The following is a 23218-nucleotide window of genomic DNA, read 5'->3' as shown; positions in this document are numbered from 1 at the left end:
CCAAACTGAGCGATATTCACCAAAACACCTGACTAATACTTTTTAAAACTGCCAAGGTCATAAAAAACAATGAAAATTGGAGAAATTGTCACATCTAAAGAGACGTGACAACTATATGTAATGTGATATCTTGAATGGAATCCTGGAACGGGAAAGAGCATTAGGAAAAAAACTAAGAAAATGTCAATGCAGAATGGACTTCAGATAATAACAATAATGAATATTGGTTCGTTAGTGTGACAAACATACCATAGAGATATTAATTATAGGGGGAAACTGAGTGCAGGTATATGGGAACATTCTTGCAACTTTTCTGTATATCCAAAACTATTCTGAAATGAAAATTTATTAATGATTTAAAAAAAACTTAAAGTGATGAGGCTCAAATGAACACGTCATGTCAGCCACTACCCCACCTTCATAATTATGCTAACTCTTGAGTAGGAAAAGAACCCATCAGACTCTAGCCACAGCCCTTGCTTGATGGGATTGGGAAATACTGAACTCTGAGTCAGCCCCACAACAAGGTACAGTGTTTTATGCTTGCTCTCAACAGCCACGGCATTTCACATAAATGACTGCAAAGATCTCCCTATCACCTACGTTTGGAGATAAAGAATAGAAAGACATGATCCCATGCCATAATTGCTTGGTCTCTTTTCCAGGCCACTGTGTTAAGTGAGGCCAGAGGGCTCCCCATCTTCCAAGAGGTGGGGAGCACTAATTTTCTATCTTCTAACCTTTGTCCCTTTTTCATCACCAACAAGGTACAGTGTTTTATGCTTGCTCTCAACAGCCACGGCATTTCACATAAATGACTGCAAAGATCTCCCTATCACCTATGTTTGGAGATAAAGAATAGAAAGACATGATCCCATGCCACAATTGCTTGGTCTCTTTTCCAGGCCACTGTGTTAAGTGAGGCCAGAGGTGGGGAGCACTAATTTTCTATCTTCCAAGAGGTGGGGAGCACTAATTTTCTATCTTCTAACCTTTGTCCCTTTTTCATCACCCTATCATGAACCCTCAAATTCATAGATAAAGACTTTACTCCCCTCTATGAGGGTTTGGTAGCATCGAGCTGAAATGAACTTCGGGGGTGAAAAACAAGATAGCAACTTCTCTTGGGGTGGGGTCGTGGCCTTGGCCATGGGTCAGAGTAGCATATGTTATCTGTCATTTCCTTGGTGTGTTTCACAGAAAAATCTCTTATTTATATTTCTGTTGGGGGCCCCAGAATACTTGGGAATGGTGACACATTAACCCCAGAATACAACTTTATTCAAATTTGCCTCATCCTTTTATTTCTCAATGGTCAAGTCTCATAGCAACTAAAAATATCAAAAAGGCTTCCATTTAATGCTTTTTTAAATGCCTTACATTTGAAGATTGCATGATAGCTTTTAAATCATTTTTACATATATAATTTGATTATCACAGAATCATCCAGTGAAGTAATACATCCTGAAATTCACACTTTAGAGTTGTGTAAGCTGAAGTTAAAAGGGGTTAATTGAGACCATTGTCCTTATTTCCACTGAGAAAAAAGTTTCTCTAGCATTCTGTCAAGCACAATCATTTTTATGTGGCTTCTACAGAGGGATAAAAATTGAGGCCCTTAAGGAACCCTGGAGCAGCTGACACAAGTGGGTTCCTTATCAATTTACCAGACAGCAAACAGTGCTAAAAATGATGTCAATGAATTGTATTTTCCCTTAAGTTTTTACAAATGTTCACTCAATACATGATGAAAATGCAGTATTTGAATAAGCAGAAAATTCTAACTCCTCTGCACCCTCCAAAAAAACCCAAAAACTTAAAACAGTTGAAGTGCTTATCACATTATTGAAAATATCTTAAATATCTTTTGACAAGAGGTTTAGGAATTGCTGTTAGTGAACAATTTTTAGATGAAGAATCCATGAAAATTATACTATCGAAGTTAACAGTATATTTCTAAGCTTTGTAAATTTGTTTTGGGGGTATAAAACGTTATGAACGATGCAGTAGCTTTAGTATCTTATTGGCAAAAGCCTAGGGAATAAATCCCAGGAGCATATAATCAGTTCAACTTTGTTTTTAGTACTGAAACTTCAAGAGGTGTAATCACTGAACTGCTTCCCTGGACCTCAGTGCTTGAACAGGATAAAAATACAATGTAGCATGAAAACACTATCAATGAAGCTGGGGAGATCTTGTTTTGAATGTTCCTGTGTCATTTCACACTGCATTAAATAAGGACAGCATAATTCTGTATTCCTTTATTAGTCATTGACTCTATGTTTCTAAAATTTTCTAATGGCCAAAGTTTAAAAATATAGCAAGCATCATCCCCACATTTATTACATAGCAATTGAATAATAACCACATCTCATGATTAACATCTGAAATTTGCATCCAATTAACTAAAACTCTTATTTTAAGTATGACTATTTTAAGTAAAACTTAAAATTACTTTATATCTTTAAGATTTGTTTCTTAATTTAATGTAAATTAATTTCTGTGACATTAGTCAAGTTACTTATCCAGTTATAAACTCACTTTAAGGATAAAGATGATCTTTAAGATCCCTTTCACTTATAAGACTTGAAATACTAAATCTTGGTAAAAAAGACCTATGTCATTTGCTGTTTAGAAGAAAAACTTACATAGTGTACTTGTAGTAATTTTCATTAAAATTCATTATTTTATACTAAAATAAGGTGGATTATATTATGTAGTATACAATGTTAAATTATTATGATATGTAAAAGTTTTCTTGTCAATGACCACTTATGACCAAATCCATGTGCACTCTCCTGGTGTTAGTGACACTTTAAGTTTTGTCCTTGTTTAAGGTGTTTTGGTGGGAAAACTTCAAGAACTCTGAGTTACTATATCTAAAAATGTGACAATCAGCTTTCTATCTCATGAATATTCATAGCCAATAAAAAATTCAATCAGTAGATTGAATTTATAAAAAAAGTAAAATAAAAATGTTCTACACTAGGCTCATAAAAGTGATGACCATTATAACTATTGAAAGATAATATTAAGATCCTATTAAGCTTACATAGGTAGTACTGAGCACAGTATTTCTGGAGCAATTAGAGAAATACAAACTCTAACAAAGTGGCAGAATGAGAAATGACAGCGGCATGGTGTCTTGTCACTCTCCACATACATCCCCATTGCTTATCTTGAATACCTTTTTGAAAATATTTTACTTACACATTGAGTTCTAGATCTAGGAATCTGATTTATTTTAATCTTCTGCTGTGCCAATATAATAAAAATAGAACAATTTAATTCTATCCATCCCATCTAAGATTTCAGTGTTAATTAAAAAATAAGAAAATCAAATTAAAACAAAGAAAGAAACAAAAAGCCCACAGCTCTGTCCTAACCCACATACAGCTGTACATGGAAGCTCAGGTAAAGGAGGTAACTGTCGTACCATTTAACCACAAGTCTGAGGAGGATGGGTCAGAACGTGTAACTCTCCAGGGCAATGTTGCATCAGACATACTGTCACCATGCAGTTTTGTTTCATGAAAGGTTATGCCAGCCCTGCAGAAAGGCTAAGAGAAAGACTCCTGTATAGCCTCCCTTCCTTCCTCTGATTCCCTACCACACTTCCCATATCTACTCTTTGAAACATTTTTCCTTAGTCTTTTTTCCCATAATCCCATTCACCAAACAGTAGTTTAGTACATGGTGTATCCTGTCTTCTCTTCCTCCTAGAAAAGACAGATTAGAATTAGGATTAATGTCACCTACAAATTTCCGTGCATAATCTCATCTCTAATCAGCCCATTTCCCTGCTACACAATAAGTTCTAAAGTGAGATCTACTGAGGTCTGGTTCCGTAGGGTATANGGACAAGGTACAGTGTTTTATGCTTGCTCTCAACAGCCACGGCATTTCACATAAATGACTGCAAAGATCTCCCTATCACCTACGTTTGGAGATAAAGAATAGAAAGACATGATCCCATGCCATAATTGCTTGGTCTCTTTTCCAGGCCACTGTGTTAAGTGAGGCCAGAGGGCTCCCCATCTTCCAAGAGGTGGGGAGCACTAATTTTCTATCTTCTAACCTTTGTCCCTTTTTCATCACCCTATCATGAACCCTCAAATTCATAGATAAAGACTTTACTCCCCTCTATGAGGGTTTGGTAGCATCGAGCTGAAATGAACTTCGGGGGTGAAAAACAAGATAGCAACTTCTCTTGGGGTGGGGTCGTGGCCTTGGCCATGGGTCAGAGTAGCATATGTTATCTGTCATTTCCTTGGTGTGTTTCACAGAAAAATCTCTTATTTATATTTCTGTTGGGGGCCCCAGAATACTTGGGAATGGTGACACATTAACCCCAGAATACAACTTTATTCAAATTTGCCTCATCCTTTTATTTCTCAATGGTCAAGTCTCATAGCAACTAAAAATATCAAAAAGGCTTCCATTTAATGCTTTTTTAAATGCCTTACATTTGAAGATTGCATGATAGCTTTTAAATCATTTTTACATATATAATTTGATTATCACAGAATCATCCAGTGAAGTAATACATCCTGAAATTCACACTTTAGAGTTGTGTAAGCTGAAGTTAAAAGGGGTTAATTGAGACCATTGTCCTTATTTCCACTGAGAAAAAAGTTTCTCTAGCATTCTGTCAAGCACAATCATTTTTATGTGGCTTCTACAGAGGGATAAAAATTGAGGCCCTTAAGGAACCCTGGAGCAGCTGACACAAGTGGGTTCCTTATCAATTTACCAGACAGCAAACAGTGCTAAAAATGATGTCAATGAATTGTATTTTCCCTTAAGTTTTTACAAATGTTCACTCAATACATGATGAAAATGCAGTATTTGAATAAGCAGAAAATTCTAACTCCTCTGCACCCTCCAAAAAAACCCAAAAACTTAAAACAGTTGAAGTGCTTATCACATTATTGAAAATATCTTAAATATCTTTTGACAAGAGGTTTAGGAATTGCTGTTAGTGAACAATTTTTAGATGAAGAATCCATGAAAATTATACTATCGAAGTTAACAGTATATTTCTAAGCTTTGTAAATTTGTTTTGGGGGTATAAAACGTTATGAACGATGCAGTAGCTTTAGTATCTTATTGGCAAAAGCCTAGGGAATAAATCCCAGGAGCATATAATCAGTTCAACTTTGTTTTTAGTACTGAAACTTCAAGAGGTGTAATCACTGAACTGCTTCCCTGGACCTCAGTGCTTGAACAGGATAAAAATACAATGTAGCATGAAAACACTATCAATGAAGCTGGGGAGATCTTGTTTTGAATGTTCCTGTGTCATTTCACACTGCATTAAATAAGGACAGCATAATTCTGTATTCCTTTATTAGTCATTGACTCTATGTTTCTAAAATTTTCTAATGGCCAAAGTTTAAAAATATAGCAAGCATCATCCCCACATTTATTACATAGCAATTGAATAATAACCACATCTCATGATTAACATCTGAAATTTGCATCCAATTAACTAAAACTCTTATTTTAAGTATGACTATTTTAAGTAAAACTTAAAATTACTTTATATCTTTAAGATTTGTTTCTTAATTTAATGTAAATTAATTTCTGTGACATTAGTCAAGTTACTTATCCAGTTATAAACTCACTTTAAGGATAAAGATGATCTTTAAGATCCCTTTCACTTATAAGACTTGAAATACTAAATCTTGGTAAAAAAGACCTATGTCATTTGCTGTTTAGAAGAAAAACTTACATAGTGTACTTGTAGTAATTTTCATTAAAATTCATTATTTTATACTAAAATAAGGTGGATTATATTATGTAGTATACAATGTTAAATTATTATGATATGTAAAAGTTTTCTTGTCAATGACCACTTATGACCAAATCCATGTGCACTCTCCTGGTGTTAGTGACACTTTAAGTTTTGTCCTTGTTTAAGGTGTTTTGGTGGGAAAACTTCAAGAACTCTGAGTTACTATATCTAAAAATGTGACAATCAGCTTTCTATCTCATGAATATTCATAGCCAATAAAAAATTCAATCAGTAGATTGAATTTATAAAAAAAGTAAAATAAAAATGTTCTACACTAGGCTCATAAAAGTGATGACCATTATAACTATTGAAAGATAATATTAAGATCCTATTAAGCTTACATAGGTAGTACTGAGCACAGTATTTCTGGAGCAATTAGAGAAATACAAACTCTAACAAAGTGGCAGAATGAGAAATGACAGCGGCATGGTGTCTTGTCACTCTCCACATACATCCCCATTGCTTATCTTGAATACCTTTTTGAAAATATTTTACTTACACATTGAGTTCTAGATCTAGGAATCTGATTTATTTTAATCTTCTGCTGTGCCAATATAATAAAAATAGAACAATTTAATTCTATCCATCCCATCTAAGATTTCAGTGTTAATTAAAAAATAAGAAAATCAAATTAAAACAAAGAAAGAAACAAAAAGCCCACAGCTCTGTCCTAACCCACATACAGCTGTACATGGAAGCTCAGGTAAAGGAGGTAACTGTCGTACCATTTAACCACAAGTCTGAGGAGGATGGGTCAGAACGTGTAACTCTCCAGGGCAATGTTGCATCAGACATACTGTCACCATGCAGTTTTGTTTCATGAAAGGTTATGCCACCCCTGCAGCAAGGCTAAGAGAAAGACTCCTGTATAGCCTCCCTTCCTTCCTCTGATTCCCTACCACACTTCCCATATCTACTCTTTGAAACATTTTTCCTTAGTCTTTTTTCCCATAATCCCATTCACCAAACAGTAGTTTAGTACATGGTGTATCCTGTCTTCTCTTCCTCCTAGAAAAGACAGATTAGAATTAGGATTAATGTCACCTACAAATTTCCGTGCATAATCTCATCTCTAATCAGCCCATTTCCCTGCTACACAATAAGTTCTAAAGTGAGATCTACTGAGGTCTGGTTCCGTAGGGTATACCTCGAAGGACTGCTGGATTAACAGCTTGGGATAGTGTTTTGTAGTTGTTGTTCTTGTTTTCAACTGTGTTTGGGGCTTTTTAATATTCTACTTATATTTTGAATCAGAGAGAGAATACCAAGGAGAAATTCCCCCCAAGTCATTTAAATATCTAAACTGTTTCAAGTAGCATAGTTGGTCTAGTGTTCCATAGAACATGTTTGGGTAACATTCTCTATACCAGTGGCTTTCATCCTTGGCTGCTTATTGGAATCACTTGGGTAACTTTATTTATCTATTTTTAATTTCTTTTTCTTTTTTTTTTTTTTTTTGGTGGTTGGCTGTTATGGGGATCTGAATCTTCGAGCTTGGTATGACAAGGCTGTGCTCTAACCAACTGAGCTTGGTATGACAAGGCTGTGCTCTAACCAACTGAGCTAACCAGCCAGCCCTGCATGTGGGTAACTCTAAAATCACTGACACCCGTGGTTTACATTCACAAGTTCTGATGCAGTTGGTCAGAAGTGTGATCTGAGTATAAGAACTTTTCAAGGCTCTGCAGATCATTCTCATGTGCATCAAAGATGTAGAACTACAGCTCTAAATCTACCTTCTCATCTTTCCCTCCATCCTCAAAAGAAGGCCTTCCATCATCCCCTCTAATGCTGACTGTGTCCCCTGTACCTAGACACTATCCCATCTTGGCCTCTTTATTTCCACAATAAATTGCCTTAATTTTCAGCACCAAGAGTTTGGAAACTACATAGATTTTTCATAAGGTAAATTTACAGGACTAAACCAAGAAGCCTCTTCTCACCAAGTACCTGTTTCTTCCTTTCTTCTGGTCCTAGATAATTTTCCGTGTACTTGACCTTCTGCTTTTATAAGCAAAGCAATTTGGTCCCATCATGTAAAACCCTTCACAGGGTTTCTCATTCCCTCACTGCACCAAACTTTCAAAGGAGGGATGTGCTTTCTCCATCTCTATTTACTTACTTCTTTCACCATTGCCATCTGATTTCCATTCCCAATTTTGTTTCCAATTTTTTTTTTATCCAAACATAATCCATAGACTAGAATCCATTCTCTTTCATTAATGTATTTTGATCATAGCCTTTTCCTTGACATCTATCTTTTTTGAAAATATTACTTATTTTTTTATTTCTTTAACCTATTTCCTGTGCATTAAGTAGAAAGCTGTTAGTCAATCAACTCTTCTTTTTTTTCATTTTGTTTTTCCAAGGAGAGATAAAGCATTTTTAATTTTTTTTCACTCCCTCAGAGCAGATTTATCACATTAGAACATTACTTCTCTCCCCTGTAGGGCACTGAATCAGAGCACACAGAGAAAAACAAAGAGCCAGCCAAGAAGTAAAGGAAAAAAAAAACTATGAAATGTCTGAGTGAATGTGAACTTCGGGGCTTCTGCTTCCCTTTTACCCAAAAAGCAACAGTGCTCCTTATCCTATAGCTTGCACCAATGTTGGCATCTTGGTTTTAAGCCCGTTGAACCCAACTGCACCTTCAGTTAGAAGGAATCTTCTTGGCAGGCCCTGCTACCAAAAAATGACTAGTCTTAGGTAAGCCTTTTTGCAAAAAACACAATTGGAAGTCTGAGTTTGGGAGCCTGCACCACCCCAGCGAAGCTCCACAGGAGCAATACAGAGCCTTCAGGGAGAGCTGCTGCCCAGGCTGGCTTTGTTTTTCCAAAGAGGCTTTGGTGAGTCCAGTTATCTGGTAAATATCCAGCACTTTACCCTGCAGAATTATGAATTGCCTTCCACCCCAATTAGGTTGGAAGGGGTTTTATAATCCACTTCCTTCCTGAGGCATTGATTGATACTAACTGAAATGAAAAGGGCAACTGACTGGGGCAAGTCATTCAGACCCAGTCTGTAGGCAACCATGCAACTGATCAGGGGATTTGTGATCTGCAGGGTCAGGGCAGCACGGTAGCAATCCTCTTCCAACACCAAATAGTGAATCACATCGTGGATGCTGATGCAGAAGCACCCATCAATGGAAACTCTTCAGACAGCCATTTCATGGCCAAAAGCATGAGGTGCAAGTAGTCTACAGCAGAGCTCTGCGTTTCCCAACTCATGTGGCTAGTCATAAACTCCCCCCGGGCAGCTGAGGACTCCAGGGCTCAGCTGATGGAGCAGCCTAGCACTGGGGGACATGGTGTGTCAGACATAGCAATGCTGTCCAGCTTATTGAACATTTCTGACTCTGTGTCCCCCATTCATGCTCATTCAGCAACCACCTCCCAATTCTTCCAGCATGACTCCCTTGAAATTTCTCTCTGTATATTGCACAGATCCTGCAGGAAAACCCAGTCATCCTCATTCATGTCCACAGGGAGGTCCAACTCCCTTACCAGCCACTGGCCTTCATCTGACAGCTGATACCAGTGGAGGCTCTTAGTGACAGTGTACATGTGCTGAGCCTCCTCAGCTGCCTCCTGCTGTGTGAGCCAGTGGTTGAATTGCATTAGTAAGTGCTCAGCCCATGGCTACCCAGCCCCATAGATTCAAATGTAATTGAAGACTCTGGCATGTTCATGGCTGAGGCCCACAATGGTAGCTGTCTTAGTGTAAAGATCAGTGTCCCCATTCTTCCTGTCCTGCAGTGTCATCCACCTGGAGACTGTGCAGCCATGCATGCCAGCAAAGTGGGCATCTCCAAACACGGCTGCAATCCACAGCTCCTGTGAGTCCATGTCAGCCCCCACAAGGACATACCTTGGTGGGGTCTGCACCATGGCTATCAACTCACTGCCTACTCAGTCAGGAAGGAAGGTAGGAAGTCCTTGGCAAATGGGCTGTCCACATTACAGCTATTACCATTCTTGTGAAGCAGCTTGAAAACCCAGCAGCCAGGGATATCCACGTCTTGTAAGTCCATTACTATGGTGATAGGAGGGCTGGCTGGCTTTGGGGCCACCAGCAGCAGTCAGAGCTGCAGCTTGAAAGTTCTCCATCTTGGACTCTCCCTCCACTTCTAAGCAGCCTAATTCCTCCACCATCTCTGCCAAATGGCACTGTTGTTAGTGAGCAGAAACTCCTTGGCCGCGTCTGCTGCCTGGAGCTCCAGCTGTTGCTTCCCCTGTTTTGAGACAGTGCTTGCTGTACAGGGACTCAATGGTTCTGTAGGGTCAGGCCATCTTGGCCAATTCCAAGGTGGTGCCTACTGGCACCTTAGCCAGGTTGTTCCACTGCCAGGACACCAGGTAACCCCAGCCATGACACTCTGAGTAGTGCAGAAGGAAGACATCCCAGGTCAGTGCCATGAGTTTAGGTGTGACCTGCATCTGCAGGCTGAGGAGGCTGGGGCTCGGGGTCCATTCAGGGTTGTCTAGCTAGGGGCAAAGCTTCCAGCACCACTCAGGGTGTCCAGGAAAGTGCTGGGGCTGCTTGAGCAGGAGTTCTGTGGTCTCCTCCAGCTGTGCAAGCAGGTGCAGGCCATGACATCTTGTTGAAACTCCTCCTTCCCACTGGGGGTGCTGTAGGATCCCCAGGAGCCCTAGTCCCCTCAATGGGTGACATGCTGGCTGCAGCTGCCTCCTTCTTCATTTTTCTTCTTAAAATATTGCAGGCCCCACTCCAGACCCCAGAACCAGTGGTGTTCTTTGTATTTCTCTCCTGAGAGCAGCTGGCAGGTGTCACTGGCCAAGTCCATCGGCGACGTTTTCATCTCCCGCTGGAGCTCCTTGTTGGTGCACTTTGGCTCCACCAGGTAACACTCCCAGTTCTGGTTGACAGACATGTCAGAGAAATCCATCTTCAGCAGGCCAGCAAGAGTCACTGGATGGACACACCTCTCCAAGAAGAGCAGTAGCTACTGCTAGAAAACCTCATGGGTGGCCCCGCACATCCTGGGCACAGTACTGCTTCAGGTCCTGGCAGTTCTCACCAATGTCCTTCATGCTGCCCTTGATGAACAGTTCTCCAGGCTCCTTATCTAAGGGTGGCCCCACACGGAGAGGCTATGCACATCTGCCAGATTGTTGAAACTGCTGATGTCCAGCCAGTCCCGAAATGAAATTGCTGGGCCACTGGCTTTGCTCCGGGACTTCAGGCCTAGCTGTGTGGGGTGCCCAGCCTTGTGCTTGCCCTTCTTGGCTACTATATACAGATGACTGGAAGCTGCTTGGCCCTGAGATGGCCATATGCATGCTCATGGTGTCTGGGCAGTGCATGCGTGAGCCCTAGATCAGGTACTGTCCCTGATAGAGGCTTGGTCAAAAGAAACGTTGTGTCTCACCACTAACTGCTCCTGCCAGTCTCTCTGGGTGGGGCTACCAGCACTGGCAGAGACCTCCCGGGACATGAGGTCAGCTGGCTGGTCCAAAAGTAACGCTCTTCCACCAGTCACCAGCTGTACCTGGAATACCAGATGGAGGGGGATATGGCCATCACCAATGTTGGGCAAGTTCCCTCTGCCAAGCAGACCTTCACATTGAACACCAGGGTCTACTTCCTGGGAATGATCTTTCCCCTAAGGGTGTACTGGGTCCAGCCCTGCCTGCACCAGGCCCAGCTCAGGTGTTGCAGGGGCAGCTAGGCCTGCAATAGTGAACTGGCCACCTCCAGGTAGGGAAGGCTCTACATCTGGGCCAGGAGGCAGAAGTGCTAGTCTAGGCTGCCCCCCTAGAGGGGCGGCAGATGCAGCTCCACTTCAGACAAGGGTGTGGCTGACTGTCCCCAGACCCTTGCTTTTTGCAGGCACACCAGGGCCTCTCTGGGCATCTCCCCTCCATGCCCAAAGATTTGCTTGTGCAGCCCTTTCGAGAGCATCTGGATGTGCAATGGGTGTGCCGCAGATGCCCACTGTCTGAGGACGCCACTTGCTGCTGCTGTGGCTGCAGCTACCAGTTGCTGGGGACAGGAACAGAGATGGAGCTGGAGACCCAGGACCCTGGAGCTGGAACCGACCCCAGCCTGACGGTGGCACTGGTCATCTTCTTCCAGAGCAGGCAGCTCATGGCTGGTGCAGGGAGTCCCCCAGTGGGAGTCAGGGCACCTAGCTTTGGGCTCTGGCTTGGTTGCTTTTACTGGTGGAATAACTTGGAGAGAGACACGTCCTGTCTGTTTTCCTGTCAGTGAAATGGTTCTCACAATGCCTGCCTTCCACCCAAAAATCAGTTTCGAAGGCTGGAAAGTCCAAAGTCCAGGGAACACATCTGGTGAGGGCCTTGTGGGTGGGTGTTGACTCTTCAAACCAACACAGGGTGTCACATGGAGGATGGCTTGAGGAAGAGATAGTCCATCAGCTTTTACATCTAAATATTGGAATTTTTGGGCCAGCCCGGTGGCGCACTGCTACAGTACATGGGCGTGGCGGCGCTCCCGCCCATGGTTCGGATCCCACATACAGACCGGTTCCCGCTCACTGGCTGAGTGAGGTGCGGGTGCGACGCCGAGGGTTGCGATCCTGTTGCCGGTCCTGGTCCGGTACGGGAGCGACATTGAGGGTTGCGATCCGTTGCTGGACACGAAAAAAGACAAAAAGGGAAAAAAAAAAATAAATAAATATTGGAATGTTCTAGATCCTTCATGTCATCTTCATGTTTCCATTAGAATGGGATTTTCCTTTCTTTACAAGAGTAGATTACAGGAATAAACTCTTTTAGTTTCCATTTTCATCTAATTAACTCTTTTTTTTAATAGGGAGATAAGAGATTTATTATTGAGCTTCTGACATTTGAAGGGCTGCTACATTAAGAAGGCAGTGTGTGCCCATCTCTCCCTCTTCGTGCTCCCTCTCCTGCCAGCAAATACGTGCGTGAAGTGGATCTATGATCTCCCATGTCATCAGCTGTAACTTCTCAGCAAAACCAGTTCTTTCCACCAATGGTCATCAAGTTCTAAATGTGGAGAAATAGTAAGAGGCCCCCACTTAGATCATTGACCTAAGCTGCATTCTCCAGTTTAACTTTATCAGATGACCCAGTTCTTTCAAAGTAGTGAACTATTGGGTACTGTCCTGACCATTAGTAATACAGTCAACCCTTCATATCAGAAGATTCTGCATCATGGGTTCAACCAACTGCAGATTGAAAATATTTTATAAAAACAAAGCCAATAAAGATAACAATACAACAATAAAAATAATACAAATTTTAAAACTACAGTATATCAGCTATCAACCTAGTGTTGGAGTGCAGAAAGTTGTTACCCCGGAATATGGTGCTTTGACATGCTGGGATAAAGAAAGAGCCTCAAGGTTTTTTTGATCTCTCCCTGTCCTCTTGTCTCTTGATTCTCTGTCACTCTCCAAAGCATAGGATAAAGCTGTTACCTTATTTGCCTGAAGTCCAGACTCACCAAAGAAGAAAATTACCCTTGGTCCTTTCCCTGAGTTTTCATTAACTTAACTCACATCACAGGAAGGAAGAGGAGTTTGTCAATACACCTGGACTAACTTTTGTCACAGACCATTGTCTTATAATATGATCCCATTCAGTATTTTAATGACAATCATTTGCCAGTCACTGTCTGCTCTGCAGGCCTAACAGACTGTCCCAGGCCATTGTATGTTCTCCAAACCCACTGCATCCTCCTAAGAATTATTTTCTCCTATACCCCTCACCAGCTCCTCTTTTCCTATGGAGTTGGGTATGTAAGCTCTGTAGCCTACTGGAAAATTAGGACATTACTCTCATGATTTCCTCCTGATGGATTTTGGGTGTGACCAGCACCATTGTGCACACAATAAGCACAAAATAGCTGCCGGCTTTGTCTTCCACTCCAGCACCAAACCCCTTCCCTCTTCCCTTTACAAGAAGCCTCCTGACTTAAACAGAAATCTTTTGCTTCTGCAAGGGCACAATTCTCCTCCCTGATTTCCATATTAGCATAACGGCCCTCCTTGATGGTATCAGCCAATCCTTGGTGCCCTATATAAGCTCTACCACCCCCACACCTGGTGCTGCCTTCCATTTTGAGGGCAGCCCTGGGCTGCCCATCACTTTGAGCACAGCCCAGCAGATTCTATTCCTTTAATAAAGCTTGATGGGTAACCAGCATCTCGGCTCACTTTCTTTCATTATGGTGCCAAGACCCAGGAAGAGTTTTGGCTGACGTTGTTGGGTGATCCCCTCCCTCAGGGTAATTGGTCCTCGGCTGCCCTTCCTGGACCTACCAAAACTGTGTCCCTCTGGGACTCTCTCCTTTTTGCCATTTAAAACCAATGCATCCAACATCGGCCTCAATTCAGGGTGAGTCAGTGCATCTGTCCTGCCTACTTCTATGAGTTCCCCCGACTACTCTCTACAACTCTGGTCTCTATGAAGCCCAGTTGCTTGGGGGAGGGAACTTTTCTCCTGCCCCCCACCTATTGAAGGACACTTCATTAGCTGGTCATGGTTTTTTTCTCTTGAAAAGACAGTGGACACAAAAGAGGATGCTCTTTGTTGGCATGCTTTTTCTACCAGGACTGACTGCCCTTTCTCACCCTCTAAATGGGATCCTCACAATCTAAACCTAGACATCACATTTTCTACTGTACTCCACACTCTACACCTCTGGGCTATCTCCTGGACAAGCTCTCAGCCTCCAGGGAGAAATCAAAACTCGAATGCCTCATTACAAGGGATCCCGGTGGCCACAGATGGCACTCTGGATTTAGATACTCTCAGAGATTTAGACAACTTTTGTCACCAGAATGGCAAAGGCTGGAGAGATTCCTTTATGTTCAAGCCTTCTTCTATCTCTAAATGCATTCTTCTCTCTGTCAAAATTGTCCGAAGTCTCACATTCTCCTAGCTCATGCTCGACCTCCCTTTCTGGACTTGGATTAATCTTTTAATCCATCAGACTACTCTGCTTCCCATATGAGCCACCTCAACCCTCTCCATATGCTCCAAATCCTTCACCAGCCCATCCACCTTTTCCCTCTCTTTGTCCTCAGCCACCCAACCATCCCCCTCTTCCTCTCCCCCTTCATCAGGTAACAACCCCGCCTCAGCTCTGGCTTTCTATAACCCATCCATGAAGTGGCTGGGATAGACAGATTGTCTGAGTTCATGTCCCCCTTTATCTTTTGGACCTTTCCCAACTGGAAAAATGGGATCTCTGAGATAACGTGATCAGACACTTAATTTACGGCTTCCAAAAGGCTACTAGTTCCTAACCCACCTCTCTGAGGCTTTATGTAAATACACACATATAGATCCAAACTCCCCTGCAGGCCTGGCCCTTTTACACTACCTCCTCCACTCAGCTTTCAAGGTTTTTAACAATAGAGAGGAGGAGGAGGGAAAAAATCATTTTAAAAGAGATCAGACCAAATACCAGCTCCTGGCTAATGCCATCCGTGGCTCACATACTCCAAAGCCAGCTGCCTCAAGGGGCAAGCCACCTGGGAACTGCTTCAAGTGCAGGCAACTGGGCCACTGGGCATGGGCCTGTTCTAACCCCAGGCTCCCTCCTGGGCCCTGTCCTCATTGCAAACAGCCAGGTCACTAGGGAGAGTGAGAGGGAGTGGCCCAGTCCCCAACCTTCAGCCTTTGGCTTCATGGCCATCCCTACTGAAGCTTCTCAGCTTTGCCCAGGAGGAGGACTGGTGATGCCCAAGACCTGAGGCCCCCATGGAGATCACCACACATGAGCCCAGGGTAACTCACCTTGTGGCAGCTAAGCTGATCTCTTTTGTCATTGATACAGGGGCCATATACTCTACCATCCTATGAATATGCAGGACAGACTAACAACCCTGTCCTCTATCACAATAGTAGGGGTCACGGGATCAGAATACCACCCATAGATCACTCAACCCCTTTCCTGCACCTACATCACATCTAATTCACACACAAATTTTTAATAATGCCTCAATGCCCAGCCCCCTTACTGGGATGGGACATTCTTTTCAAATTCAAAGCTACCCTTACCCTAAACATTTTAACTCCAGCTACAATACTTCTGTTATAGGCCACCCCAGACCTGGCCCCTGAGGCTTCCACCATCCCCTCCCCCTCAAACAAGGTTAATCCCTAGTATGGGATACTTCTTCTCCCTACATTGCTACGCACCATTCCTCTATCCTTGTTAAATTGCAGAACCCCTCTGTGTTCCCTAATGTCCCACAATACCCCATCGCTAACAAACACCTGATAGGCTTAAAACCCATCATACACAAACTCCTTTCTTCTAATTTCTCATGGCCTACCCACTAGCCTTTCAATACACCCATCTTTCTGGTTATAAAGCCTAACGGCTCATACCATTTAGTACAGGACTGACCCTGACACGTGCTGTTCCCAACAACTCACCTGGACAGTACTATCTCAGGGGTTTGGGGATAGCCCCCACTTTTCTGGCCAGGCCTTAACTCAAGACTTGTCTGAACTTCCTCCAACCTCTAGCACTTTAATACAATATGTGGATGACCTTCTCCTTTGTAGCCCCTCCTATGAGGACTCACAGGCCCACACTGTTGCTATCCTTAATTTCCTGGCCTCAAGAGGATATCCAGTGTCCCCCAGCAAAGCCCAAATTTCTTCTCCTTCAGTTCAAGAGTCTAATTTCTGAACACCCTACACCTACCACAAAGGATGAAATCCTTTCTTTCTTGGGGCTTGCAGGGTATCTTCACCTATGGATTCCTAACTTTGGCGTGCTAGCAAAAACACTATATGAGGCAACTAAAGGGGATCCTGACATTCCTTTAGATCCCACAAAGCCCATTCATTCTCCCTTCCAGCAACTAAAAGTTGCTCTCCTTGCAGCCCCAGCTCTATCCTCCCAAATCTATCTCATCCTTTTATCTTATACATCACCAAAACCCAAGGATAGGCAGTCAGGATTTTGGGACAAAAGGCAGGAGATATTTTCTCCCCAGTTACATACTTCTCTAAACAACTAGACACCACAGCTCGAGAATGGGCCCCTGTTTATGGGCCTTGGCAGCAGCTGCCCTTATAACACAAGAAAGCTCTAAACTAACTTTTGGACAACAGTCTAGACCTTTTCAGCCATAAGGCCAAGTCATTTCTCTCCCTTCTCCACCTACAATTTATTCACCTTACTTACATCAAAAACTCCCAGTTCTCCTTTAAACCTTGCCCTACCTTAAATCCAGGCACTCTCATCCCCAAACACTCACGACCCTTGGAGCATAATTGCATGGAGGCTTTAGACCTCTTTCTCAATCCCTTTCCACACATCTCCCTGCATCCCATTACATGGTTCATAGATGGGAGTGCAACGTCCACACCCACCCCTTGGGCAGGTTATGCCATAGTAAATCTAAAACAAGCTATTGAGGGTACACAACTCCCAAAGGAGGTTGGGGTTATACACTGCAGAGGACACCAAACTTCCAATGACCCCATAGCTCAGCGAAACAAACTGGCAGATCTAACTGCAAAACAGGCTGCTCAATCACCAGCCCACCTCCCCCCACTTCCTCTCCTGCTCAGGTCCTTCTCATGGCCTCTACACCCTTACCCCAATAAACACCTCAAGAAATATAACACCTCCAACAATTGAGAGCACAAAGAAAGGACAAGTGGTGTACTCTCTCTGGTTGCTATATCCTCCCTACCACACAAGCTGAGCAAATATTTTTTTTTTTTCCTTTTTGTCTTTTTTACTGACCGGCAACGGGATCGGAACCCTCGGTGTTGCGCCCGCACCGTGCTCAGCCAGTGAGCGGGAACTGGTCTCCACATGGGATCCGAACCCTCGGCGGGAGCGCCACCACACTCCCAAGCGGCGCACTCTCCAGTGCGCCACCAGGCCGGCTCCTGAGCAAATCTTTTTAAATTTCCATAATTTGGTTCATATAGGCTATGAACCCCTACTATGCCTTCTTTAGCCCTTATATTACTCTCCCCACAAAAGCAGATGCTATCTTCTAACCCTAGTACATACCTTTTCAGGTTGGATTGAAGCTTTTCCTGCACTTCAGAGGATGCTACAGCAATAATGCTTGCTCTCACCTCAGAAATCATCCCTCATTTTGGCCTACCTACCAATCACTCACTCACCTAAGGGCTGCCCCCTGCAAGCCCACAGGCGTCAGCCCCCTTGAACTTACGTACGGTAGACCCTTCACTCTCACACCTCTCCCTTCCAGCTCATCGCCTTTAAGGCCAGTATCTCTCTACTCTTTAGCTCATCAGGGATCTTCAGGAACAGGCTAACCTTCTATTACCTCACGCTTTCCCCATCATCCCCTCTGACTTTAAACTAAGCCTGGGACAGCAAGTGTATATTAAAACCCAAATCCCAAAGCCTCTCTCTCCATGCTGGGAAGGGCCTTATACAGTACTTCTAGCCACTTGCATGGCAGTAAAAGTACTAGGAAAGGCCCCTTTGGTATCACTTATCCATGGTTAAATGAGCACCTGAGACTTTGCCCAAAGAATCTGTTAACACCAAGCCAGAGGGATCCCTCTGCTCGACCCCCAACCCAATATCCCTTTACGTTTCATACATTTTAAGACTCACAAAACTGAAAATCTCCAGGACCTCCACTCTTCCCGCAATCCCAGAAGAAGGATGATCTTTGATCTTTCCCCCAGCTATTATCCTGTCCCTCTTGCAGGCCTGCTTCATGTCCTTCGCACAAGAGCTGCTCCAAGACTGGCCCCAACCTGCTATTGTGTATTTGCCATCATGGGACATGATAAGTATATGCCACCCTGTGTCCCTAACCTTTATTATACTACCAGTTCTGGTACTTGCTACAGGATTGGCCAATGCTGCCCCAAAGGAGTGTAACATTGTAAGAAGGTTTCTTCTGCACTCCTTTACCTCCTATCAGTAAGATGCTTCTTAACAATGTCATGTGGCAATGTGCCCTTTAAATTCTTTTGGCTCCCTCACCATTCACATCCTTCCCATGTTTTTCCTCCTATCTCAATGCCCCCCCTTACCTGGAACATGGAGGTTCCAGATCTGCAGGGATGATGCAGTCCTCGACGAATCAGACTGGTCCCTGAGCGACTCATCTGTCTCCCACTTCACAAGAAACTTTTTGTGGTCACCTCCCTCCCTGTTGATGCAGCCCGTAATGTTTCCACAAATGTTTCTTCATTTTCCTCTAATCTCACCTCAGTGGGGACTGTCAGTGCTACGTGGGGCCTGCCCACACTCTGTCTCACTAACACCACCAAATGCTACCACACACTTACCCCCTCCTCATCCATGCCCTAAAACCAAAACATAATTCCTTTGTAAAACTATGTTATCCTGTTGCCCACCCCCTAACACGATTTCTTGCATATTCATTTGGCTTGTCCCCTACATCACTATCCAGACAGATGGAGGGATGGAGACGGGACTTGGACTAACTTTGGTTCTCCACTCTCAGGAAGTGCCCCTGCTCCTGTAGGGCACTAATTGTACCTTTTAATTGGGGCAGGGATCGTTCCTGCAACTGGGACTGGCATAGCAGGCCTTGCTACTGCCTCTCAATTCTATCAAAAACTCTCAGAAGAAGTAAGTATAGATAGCATCTCTTCCCTCCAGAGACAGGTCACCTCACTTGTGACAGCCACTTTATAGAACCATCAGGCCCTTGACTTCCTTATATAGAACCATCAGGCCCTTGACTTCCTTATAGCTGAGAATGAAGGCACCTGTCTCCTCTTGGGGGAGGAATGCTGTTATTATGTAAATGAGTCCGGGGTGATCCAAAACAACTTGAACCATTAAAAAGCAAGCATTGATTGCTGATGCAAAGGGTTACAAAACACAAACACACCTGGGGGGGGGGGGGGGCACCAGTCATTGGACCTTCAGATACCCTGGCTTATGCCCCTACTAGGTCCCCTAACTGTGCTGGGACTCAGCCTACTCTTTAGTCCCTGTCTCTTTTGGTGTTTCTTTAATTTCTTGCAGGAATGAATGCAGGCTTTCACCAAACAAAAGTTCACCGAATTGTTCCTACGAGGAGGATATCAGCTCCTCAGAATCAGTGACCCTTCCCCAGAAGAATACAGCCTCCCCACATGAAACCAATACCCTGCCACCTAATTGTTTTACCCGCCAAGATAAATCTTTTATTTTTTCCATGTCTTCACCCATCTCCAGCAGGAAGTAGCTTCAGAAGAATGAGACCTTCACCCCTTTTTCCCTTCTCTTTATACTTAAAAGGCGGGAATGATGGATTTTGGACGTGACCAGTGCCATTGTGCACACAATAAGCACAAAATAGCCGCCAGCCTTGTCTTCCACTCCAGAACCAAACCCCTCCCCCCTTCCCTTTAGGAGAAGCCTCCTGACTTAAACAGAAACCTTTGCTTCCACAATGGCACAGTTCTCCACCCTCATAGTATAGTTTCCACATTAGCATAATGACCCTCCTTGATGGTATCAGCCAACCCTTGGTGCCCTATATAAGCTCTACCACCCCACACCTGGTGCTGCCTTCCATTGTGAGGGCAGCCCCAGGCTGCCAGTCACTTTGAGTGCAGCCCAGCAGATTCTTTTCCTTTACTAAAGCTTGATCGGTACCTGGCATCTCAGTTCACTTTCTTTCACCTCCGTGCTTTGCCCCTTACTCAGCACATTAAATAATAAAATTTGTTATGTCTTTTCTTCATATTGATCTAAATTTGTCAGTGATTTTTACTAGTGAAACTTCAGGGGTGAAGGGGAATTTTCTCCTTGGTCCCTACAATAGCACTTACATTTTATTTGGGATTGTAAGTACTCTAGAGATGATTTAAAGTATACAGGAGGATTGCATAGAATTTATGCTAATTCTATACCATTTTATATGAGACTTGAGCATCTATGGATTTTGTGTTGAGAGCAGTCCTGGAAACAATCCCCCATGGATACTGAGGAGTAATTGTATTAACACATGAATCCCCAATTTATGTATATTGCAGGCCCAATTTTGGGGGTCTATTCTTCATTGGTTACATCTCCAGCAAAGGAGAAATAAGTATTAGACTGACTCTTATATTCCCTCATGACTGAAAACCATTAAGAAATTGGCAAGAATCCTAAACAAACACTTGTTTGGGTTTCATCAATGTTCTGTACTATATAGATCAGGTTTGGGGGCAGCTGCTGCAACTATCTTTAGACAACTAGGCCAAGCAAGACATGAACTACACAATAGGTAGCTTCCTATGCTGACCAGGGATGTTACTATAGGCCTGGAAGTTCTAGATGCTAGATTGTCATAACACTTATTATTTTTATTAATTTCCAGATAAGGCTTATCTCAAAACAACAGAACTTCACTCTATAGACTTTTAAAGCATAGTTAGCTAGAAGAGATTTGTTTTATTTGTTTTGTATTCTCCCCTTTTAGGATGTAGACAATTATCCCCAATCACACACACGGTCTAAATTTCATTCTGTTTATTTCATAAGCTCTAATTGCAGTTGTGTAGAGACCTTGGCTGCAGGTTAATTATTCTAAAATAGTAAATTTCATTAATTAGCAAATAAAAGTGAAAGGGGATCCTTATTTTATGAAAATATATCATTTTCTTCGATTGAGATAGAGGAAAAATTCATTGTAATTATATAATAACAAGATCTAGGGAAGAAATGAAAAAGATCTAAGCCCAGATCTTCTAGGTGTCAAGTCTGTTTAGAGAAGAATAAATGGTATCAGCTACAGTTCAAAATAATTGTCAGTCCAAGCAGGAGCATAGAAAAATGAAACAGAAGTGAAGTAAGACACATGTTTGCCTAATGGAAGGAAGTGATTTTCTCTTGAAAAAGATCAGATCTTAAAGACCAAACTGTATGCCTTTAATCTTTTTCTTCCCTTCCCTTCCCTTCCCTCCTGTTTCCTTTACTTTCCTTTCATTCTTTCTTCCTCTTTCTTTCTCTTTCTTTCTTTCTTTCTTTCTTTCTTTCTTTCTTTCTTTCTTTCTTTCTTTCTTTCTTTCTTTCTTTCTTTCTTTCTTTCTTTCTTTCTTTTACATATCTATCTATAGAATGGAAAAAAGGTCTAATTTATAGATGGAACTAAGAAGAAGAGATAATTGAGCTGTTATTGGTTTGAAGAGTCACTAGAGCTAAAGAAAAAAAAAAAAAGAAAAATCTAGCAAAACATAAAAGAGAGGAACTCAGAGACCAAATTCATTAATGTCTCCTGAAGAGCTAAGACCAAATATATACACAGCAGTTCTCTTTAAGCTATAAATAAGTAATCAGTTATAAAGGCAATTGAGAAACATAATCCTTAATGATTGAATCTGCTACAAGATGGTTCAACATTTAGACGTATTTGAATGAGGAATACCTGGAAGATCAGTGTGTAATGCTCTTAGAATTATTAAATGTGTTTTAAAGTAATGGAGTTACTATGAAGGATGGCTTGAGGAATTTAAGTAAATTATAAATAAAAACACAAGGAAATGAAAAAAGAAAAAAAAAATCAAGTATTTATGAGAAGTATCAAGTATTATGAGAGAAGATGGTTAGAATTTGCTTAAATGGATGATGTATGCTTTTAGCAGATTCAAAACTCTTTGTTTTAATATGTCTCACAACAAGAGACTCTACAAGATAGAATCTGGAGAGCAAAATAGAAGGCAAAAGTTGGACCTGAAAACAAGAGGAAAGAGGACCTCCAGTTCCAGTGAAAAGTAGTGGTAGAGAAGGAAAGAAAATAAGAAGTAGCTTAAAATTATAAACATGTAGCTGGGCTTATTGACAGTAATTAGGGGAGGGGGCAAAGAAGCTGTAACACTTGACTTATAATTAATTATTGGAGGAAAAGATGTGTAAAGAAAGTATTTTTTAGGTAAAAAATTCAATAGCTGAGGTACAGTAAAATCTGAGGGATGATGACATGTTCCAGATGACGACATGCATTAAGGCAGCATCACCAGATGTTTCAATTCAGCAGTTTGTTGTGGAGGTCCTCCCATTGATACAAAAATAACCCTTGGATTAAAATAATAATCATAAAAAAGAGTGCAGAATCTGCAAGTAGGGAGACATGTAACTAAATATATATTGAGATCAGGCTGGTCATGAAGAAGAGTAGGATATTCTGACTGTGCAAAATGCAAGGCAATAAATAAACTGTCCTTAGAATGTTTCTTGTTATAAATGTTGCATATTCTACTTGGAAGGTGATATGGAGACAAACCCTGCATGTAGAGATTCTAGATATTTAAGACTCAAAGACAAAATGTTAATTAAGTGGTTTTAAATATGTAGGATGAGAACTAAAGGCAAATGGAAATCTCAAAAGATGGGGAGCTGGAGGATATGGGTGCTGCCATTGTCTACATTTTGCAAGAAGATACAAAGGATTTCAAATGCTGCCCTTTGAGAAGAGAGGGAGGATACTTTTATGGAATTCCC

The 23218-nt window shown here is 42.2% G+C and overlaps 1 pseudogene; it reads right to left on the bottom strand.

The window, feature by feature from the left end:
* Positions 1-8479: 8479 nt before the first annotated feature.
* Positions 8480-11910, bottom strand: LOC103598365 (annotated as a pseudogene).
* Between the last annotated feature and the right edge of the window lie 11308 nt (positions 11911-23218).

This window comes from Galeopterus variegatus, unplaced genomic scaffold (genome assembly GCF_000696425.1).
Source record: "Galeopterus variegatus unplaced genomic scaffold, G_variegatus-3.0.2 Scaffold2587, whole genome shotgun sequence".
NCBI classification, from domain to species: domain Eukaryota; kingdom Metazoa; phylum Chordata; class Mammalia; order Dermoptera; family Cynocephalidae; genus Galeopterus; species Galeopterus variegatus.
This window is presented reverse-complemented; position numbering and strand designations above follow the sequence as displayed.